Source organism: Sus scrofa, chromosome 14 (genome assembly GCF_054392235.1).
Source record: "Sus scrofa isolate SSC_HxYL_T2T_F1_AM1 chromosome 14, Sscrofa_HxYL_maternal_Yorkshire_Landrace_v2.0, whole genome shotgun sequence".
Classification (NCBI taxonomy): Eukaryota; Metazoa; Chordata; class Mammalia; order Artiodactyla; family Suidae; genus Sus; species Sus scrofa.
The window spans coordinates 8,228,416-8,235,924 of NC_139396.1; positions in this window are offsets into that span (position 1 = coordinate 8,228,416).

The window sequence follows — 7,509 nt, forward strand, 5'->3', positions numbered from 1 at the left end:
AACACAGCAAAGAGGACAGGAGAGTAAAATCCCTGCTTGGGGCTTACATTCTAGTGGAGAAAAGAGAAAACAAACAAGAGACGGGGACCGAGTGTTGCTGGTGGACCTGGCAGTGTGCTCCAGAGAGGGACCAGGAGGAGGAAAGGACACCTGAGTGGATGAGACTGAAGCTGGGGACCAGTGAGGGAGGGGTGGGAACAGTGTGGTTGTGGGGGACAGAGGACAAGGTGGAAGAGGCCTGGAGGGAGCAGGTGCAGGGAGGGACTGCAGGTGGCAGGTATATGGAGGGACTGTGAGCGGCCAGAGGCCCCGGGATGGTGGCCTAGGTGGGACCTGGCCAGCAGTGGGGAGCAGAGGGTAACCACTGTGGGTAGAGCTGGGGATGGGCCAAGGGAGCTGGACACGGTAGCTTCCAGCAGTAGGCACAGAGACCAGGTGGAGGCTGTGTTCCTGACACTTTCCAGTTGGGCTGCATCAAGGGTCCAACTGCCCCTGTGGCTCCTGCCCAGGGAAGGAAAGGAAAGCATTCTCCATCATCGAAGACAGGGGGCTGTGAGCTCCAAGCACGCACTCTGCAGCCAGGCGGGCCTGGGAGCTTCACAGGGTCTCCTCAGTCCATGGGGGGGTTGAGGTGCCAAGGCAGGCGCTGGGGCTCGGCGGGGGGCCGCAGAGCCTCTGCAGGCGGCGTGGGGTGGCAGGGGGGGGGGGAAGAGCCTCGGAAGGCCACACGGGGGAAGACGGGGCCTTAGCAGGCCCTGTGCGGGGGGGTGGGGGGGGAATCCCCCCTCGGTGGCCTGCGGAGAGGCAGGGCCTCGGCAGGCCGTGACCTGGGGGGGCGGGGCCTCGGCAGGCAGCGCGCGGGGAGGCGGGACTTCGGCAGGCCGCGCGCTGACAGCGGGGGCCTCGGCAGGCCGCGTGCCAGGGAGGCGGGGCCTCGGCAGGCCCTCTGCCGGCGGGGGGGCAGGGCCTTGGTAGGCTATGTGACTGGGGGGCGCGGCTTCTGCGGGCTGAGCGGGGGAGGCGGGGCCTCGGCAGGCCGTTTCCTGGGGGGGCGGGGCCTCGGCAGGCCGCGCGCGGGGAGGCGGGGCTTCGGCAGGTCGCTCTCTGATAGGTGGGGCAGGCCATATGCCAGGTGGGCGGGGCCTCGGCAGGCCCTCTGCCGGGGGGCGTGGCCTCGGCGGGCTATGAGACTGGGGGGCGCGGCTTCGGCAGGCCGAGTGGGGGAGGCGGGGCCTCGGCAGCCCGTTTCCTGGGGGGGGCGTGGCCTCGGCAGGCCACGCGCGGGGAGGCGGTGCTTCGACGAGCAGCGCGCGGACAGGGGGTCCGTGGCAGGCCGCGTGTCAGGGAGGCGGAGCCTCGCCAGGCCGTGTGCCAGGGGAGCTGGGCCTCGGCAGGGCCTGTGCTGGGGGGGCGGGGCCTCGGCAGGCCGCGGGCTGACGGGGGGGGGGGGGGTTCCTCGGCAGGCCGCGGGAGGCGGGGGCACACGGCTCACACCCAACCCCAGGCACAGCCGAGTTCACAGTCCGCTGCCATCTTGAATCGCGGTGTTGCTCTTAGTTTCCTCAGGAACCGTTTTTTAACGGCTGGCGCAGCTGCTTCCCTAACTGGGGTCTGCAGTGCAGGCGTGGTGTCTCTGCACTGCGCCCTGCAAGCAACTGAAACCCGGCCAAGCACAAAGGAAAAGAAAAGGTAGACTTTGCTTTATTTCCCAGACTGTACTTTGATGAGCAGGGAATTGTTAATGGGCTTTGTAGGTGACAGTTGAACTGCTGAGGAGAAGGAGGCCTGAGGAGGGGGGCAGAGGAGTCCAGGGCGCCAGAAGAGCCAGTGGGGAGCAGGTGGTGGTGCTGAGGGAGTGAGGGGGCGGTGGGGAAGACGGAGATGAGATGTGAGGGTGGTGGTGAGATGGGAGGGTGGTGATGAGGTGGGAGGATGGCGATGAGATGGGATGGTGACAGCTGTGATGAAGTGGGAGGTCGGTAATGAGGTGGGAATAAGGCGGGGTGGATGGTGATGAGGTGAGAGGACAGCTAGAGGAAGTGGAGAAGGGGCTGACTGCAGGGCCAGCAGTGAGAGGGCTGTCACACAGCGCAGGAATCTTGACAGGCATCCAGCTTGAGAGGAAAGCCTTCAGGAAGGAGGGGCGTTGGGTGTCATTCAGATGGGCCCAGTTATGGTAGATTGAGGACGTTATCAGCGCTACTAAATATCAAATAGACAACCTATCAGCATCTTGTACGAACCTGTAATGGAAACGAATCTGGAAAAGACTAGATATACACATGCAGGGGTATAATGGAATCACTTTTCTGCACACCTGACACACAACATTGGAAATCCACTCTACTTCAATAAAAAAGTTATTCAGGAGGGGACAGGAGCAGAGTAATAATTAGATTATTGTGGTGACAGTCGCCAACTTCCAGTCCCCTTTGGTGCTGGGCTCCTCCTTCGTCCTCTCACAGGTGCGAATGCCTCTGACCCTCTGCCCAGACGTGACTCTTGCTAGAATGTCCATGTAAGAGGGGCTGTGACTCTTTAAAAGGAATTTTTCCCAGGTGGGGTCCCCAGGGTCCCAGGCCTGGCTTGCCAAGAGTGGTCATGAGGGGCCAACTCTCACAAAAGCCCTGGGACTGAGAAGGCCTGCATCAGCTTCCACTTGGAGCCATGGAGGTGGCCAGTTACAAATGCCTTTTTAATGTTGCTCCCAACACTCTGTAACATATCAGGCCATTGTTTCAGGTAATTTTATCTTGAGGCCACTTTCCATTTTATTTCATATTTTCCTGAAGGGGTATTGTCCTTGTCAAGCAGACAGGAGCTGACGAGGTGAGGGATCGTAACAATGTGTTATAACTTTGTAAAATTTCTCACCCAGCTCCCTCCCATCATCAACTCAAGACCTAAGATACCGGAAAAGCATCTCTTCTCTCCTCCTTTTTCTTCCTCTGGCTGGTCCTGACCAGAGGGCCCTAGTGAGAGCGGCTCCTGATAATGTCAGGATCTTCTTCGGAACCTGCAGCATAATTCATTTTCCCCGGAATGGATGTGGAGCCTCCCCGTGCTTCCAAATTGGGCTGCACCAACTCTGAGACTTCTGTGTTCCATTTTCTCAACGCTCCAATGAATTGTCAAGACAAAGCTTTGTGTCAAGATAGAGAAGCATCTTTTTCCAGGCCTGCATTTCTGGCTGGGAAACAGGAGCCCAAATCCTAAATGTGTCTATTTGGTCAGCTTACAGTCCAAACAGCGATTTTGGAAATGCGGAGTTTGCAGAGCCTGATGCCTCTCCTGCAGTTTAAATCTGCACAGTTGTCACCAGTTACAGACTATGGCAGATGGCTTGCAGTGTGTAGAGGAGGACGATGGACAAGGAATCAAAGAGAGAAAAGAGCAGCGCATGTCCTGGTTCAGCTCCTCCAAGTTGCTATTAAAAGTGCATAATTTCACCAGACTCTAGCCTCAAAAATCCATGGTCAATTAAAAGCTGTCTCCGGTCAATGGGTTGTGACACAGAGTTTCTATGTTCTAGGGACACCTTCTACCCTTTAGACAGACTGCCTTTCGCCCTGAAAAATGGCATCCAAAGCCCCACTGTCAGCTAACAAGTGTGTAACTTGCATTGGGGGCACCTTCAGGTTTCATGGCATTTCCTGTCTCTTCACCATGTATAGGCTGTGCGTTAAAACTTCCGAAATCCCCTTTTCTGTTCTCAAGGGTTCCCACACCCCAGATGATGATGGAATCCGCAATTATAATAAGCAACTTCCAAACAAAATTGAGGGTCCTGCATTCCTTACAACCATTGCTCTTTTCCCTATACTTCTTCAAACTGGCCCAAGACATTTTAAGGCTGCTGTCTTTGGCTTCTGTGCAGAAAAGAGTGCCTCCTTGTTTCTTCATCTGCTGAAGATGGACCTAGTCCCTTCTCATTTCTTAACCTAAGCTGTGAACCTTTTGCTAATGACGATTTGTAGTCTGAGCTCTCTGGGGTCCAGAGAGAGCTCTGCAGGTGCCTGTCAAATGCTCCACCTGAGAAAGACCAAGCCAAGCTAAATCAAGCACCATGGCTTGACTCAGCTTTCCAAGTTCTGCAGCAGAACAGCAACCCCCCACCCCCACCAGGAACAGAACCTCCCATCAACAGCTTCCTCGCTCCCCCTGGGTTTCTCCCAGTAATTTTTTGAAGATTGCCCGGGGCTGCCAGCCTCATCTGCCTTTTCACTTGGCTCGTTCCTCCTCTCCCAGCTATTTGCTAAAATACAGGGCTTCCTCCCCCTCTTGTTAGAACAAAACTTGCTAGGAAGTTGACCCTAGTCTTCTGAGGATTCCTCGTGTTGTCCCAAACCTGTCAGGTAATTTGTAAGTTTGTTAGTTTAAGTGGCAGAGCTAAAGGCTTTTCTCTAACCAACTGACTGGTTGGTTTCCCCTCTGCCTCTGAGCAAGCTTCATTCTAGAGTCAGAGATGTCCAGGCACAGCCTTCTGAGTACACTCTCCTCTTGACTTTGAAATCTTCACTGGGCTTTGCCTGCATCTATGCTGGACGATGAGCCTCGGCAACACATGAGGACTTCCATGCCTCACTGGTCAGCACCACTGTGCTGCTGGGATGGAGCCTCCATCCTCCATTCCTATATCCATGCCTACTTTTCAGGCTCACTGGTGAAGAAATAGGATGAGGAAGCAGGAAAGGATCAGAGGCAAGGAGCATGGTCTCACTGACAGTCCATAAGCCTGAATATCTGAGTTTCAGCTCCTTTTATGCAGGTTTCACAGCTGAGAAACTGAGCCCACCCAATCCTCATTCTGTCTTCACACCACAAGGCTGGCATGGGCAGAGTGCCATCAGGAGAGAACACAGCTCCCACCATGGAGAACCCCTCTAAACTTGCTTGCACCAAAGTCTAGTTCCAACAGCATGTGGCCTGTGGAAAATGCAGCTGCGGTCAGTAACTGAGGCTCTCAGACAGCCTTGCCCTTGCATCCTAGCTCCTGGCACATGCTCCTTCCTGATTCGCCTACCATGAAGCACGTGACCCCTCTGATGAAACACATATGTGATGACTGACGTCCTGGGTCCCTCCCCATGAGACATAGGCCCCTGCAGTCACTGGACCACAGTTCTCCCCCACCGAAGGACCCTGCAGGCCATGGAGCACCATGGCTTACAGCAGGGTTTTGGCCCCCATCACTAATGTCATCCCACTAAGTATGTGCCAAGAAGACTCTTGTTAAGCCTAGAACCTAATTTGATATGTGGAAGATCCATCTTCACATAAGACCTCAGACTGGTGACAGTTTGGTTTACAGAGAGAGGGTCACAGTCCCAGAGGAGAGATCTACCCAGCAAGGGTGCTCAATGAGGAAGACAGAGCTTTATCCCCTTATTCCTGCAGCATCCACCCTTGACCTTCATGGTTCACATTGGCCTCAGGCTTTCTCCCAGGGTTGAAGTGAGTGTGTGGGTGTTGTTCTGTACCTCTCCTAGGTCTTAATTATACAGCCAGCACTCAGCCTCCTCCCACACTCTGGCCCCTCAATCAGCCCTGGACACCTAATGTGGTTATGACAGACATGCAGCTGCTGTGACAGCCCCTGCCAAGTGACAAGACCAGCCTTCCCAGTGAGTCCACTCAGGACCTGAGGAATTGCTCAGCTGGCTTTCTACCTCCAGCAGCACTCAGTCAGGTGATGGTCCTTCCTCACCCAGCAGAGCCAGGCTCTCCTGGACAGTTAACATGGAATTTGGAGGGAATCTTGTGCCTCAAAGAGCATCACTCTTCTGGGGAGAGAAGAGGAATGCATGTGACAATATTAAAGCCAAGGCTGTGTGGTGAAAGTTTAATAGAACAAATATATGGCTGGCTGGCTGAAGAATGATAAAATCACTCTGATGATGAGGACTTTACTGCACTGGTTTCCAGACCCTTGTTTGCTAAATAAATTTATTTACTTGGACTCCAAGCTACTGGGTGGCCTTGGTCAAATGACTCCACTTCTTCCAGCCATTGTTTCTTCATTGTAATCTGAGAGGATGGGGCTCTGTGAGTGGTTCTTGGAGTGTCCTCATACTGGAGGAGGAAGTCTTATGTTTGTGGAGCTTAAATACTCTTTACCAGTCATTGAGCATGTTTTCAGGGAGTACAGAGTTGACCCTAGTCTTGCTGCTCTGGTGCTGGTGGCAGGAAGCCATTGTTGCTGCCTTCCAGGACATTGTTGTCCGATGGGGAATGTGTGATGGGCTCTTTCTAAATCCCCTGACCAGCCCCTCCCCCTGGTCAAATAAATTCCAAAACTATTTTAAGAAACCTCTGAAAGACTGAGATGAAAGTATTGTACTGTAGATGTCCCCCAGATGACTCACTTATTGGTTGATGAATTTTATAATGTGTGTTGTGATTAGATTTATTCTAAGATCATAAGTCCTTTCTTATGAAATGTACATGCAGCTAGCACCCATGTCTGCATTATTCTCTGGGACTTGAGTAAGAATCTTGTTTGAAAGTCACTGCTATCAGGAAGCAAAGTGTTTGGGGTGTGTGCAGCCTGAGCGTGGCCAAGAGTTGAGTCCCTCTGGTTCTTACAGCTCTACCAGATAACCTGCTGTCACATAACCTACTGGGATGTTTCATCCATGTAGAGTATGTCAGCAGCTGTCCAGTGGGGCCTAGAGAAGCTCAGTTCAGAAAGGAGTGTGGAGGAAGGGATCGCTAAGGTGGGTATGGGGTCCAGAACAGGGCTCTGTGAGGGGAACCCAGGAAAGGTGTCTGTGTCAAGACTGATCACCCCACAGCACCATTGGATTGATTGAGGGAGGGAGAGTGTGATATGAGAAATAGCAAACTCAGGATTGCTTTGGCGATTCTGGGTCTTTTGTGGATCCATATAAATGTTTGAATTGTTTGCTCTAGTTCTGTGAAAAATGTCATGGGTAATTGGATAGGGATTGCAGTGAATCTGTAGATTGCTTTGGGTAGTATGGCCATTTTTACAATATTGATTTTCCCAATCCAGGAACATGGAATATCTTTCCATTTCTTTACATCCTCTTTGATTTCTTTGATTAAACTTTTATAGTTCTCGGCATATACGTCCTTTACCTCCTTGGTCAGGTGTATTCCAGGTATTTGATTTTGTGAGGTGCAATTTTAAAAGGTATCATAAGCAATCCTGAGAGACAAAAACCAAGCATGGGGCGTAACTCTCCCAGACTTCAAGAAATACTACAAAGCCACAGTCATCAAAAGAGTATGGTACTGGTATCAAAACAGACAGACAGACCAAAAGAACAGAAGAGAGAATCCAGAAATAAACCCTGACACCTGTGGTCAATTAATCTTTGACAAGGGAGGCAAGAACATAAAATGGGAACAAGAAAGTCTATTCAGCAAGCATTGCTGGGAAACCTGGACAGCTGCATGCAAAGCAATGAAACTAGAACACACCCTCACACCATGCACAAAAATAAACTCCAAATGGCTAAAAGACTTAAATATGAGACAGGACAC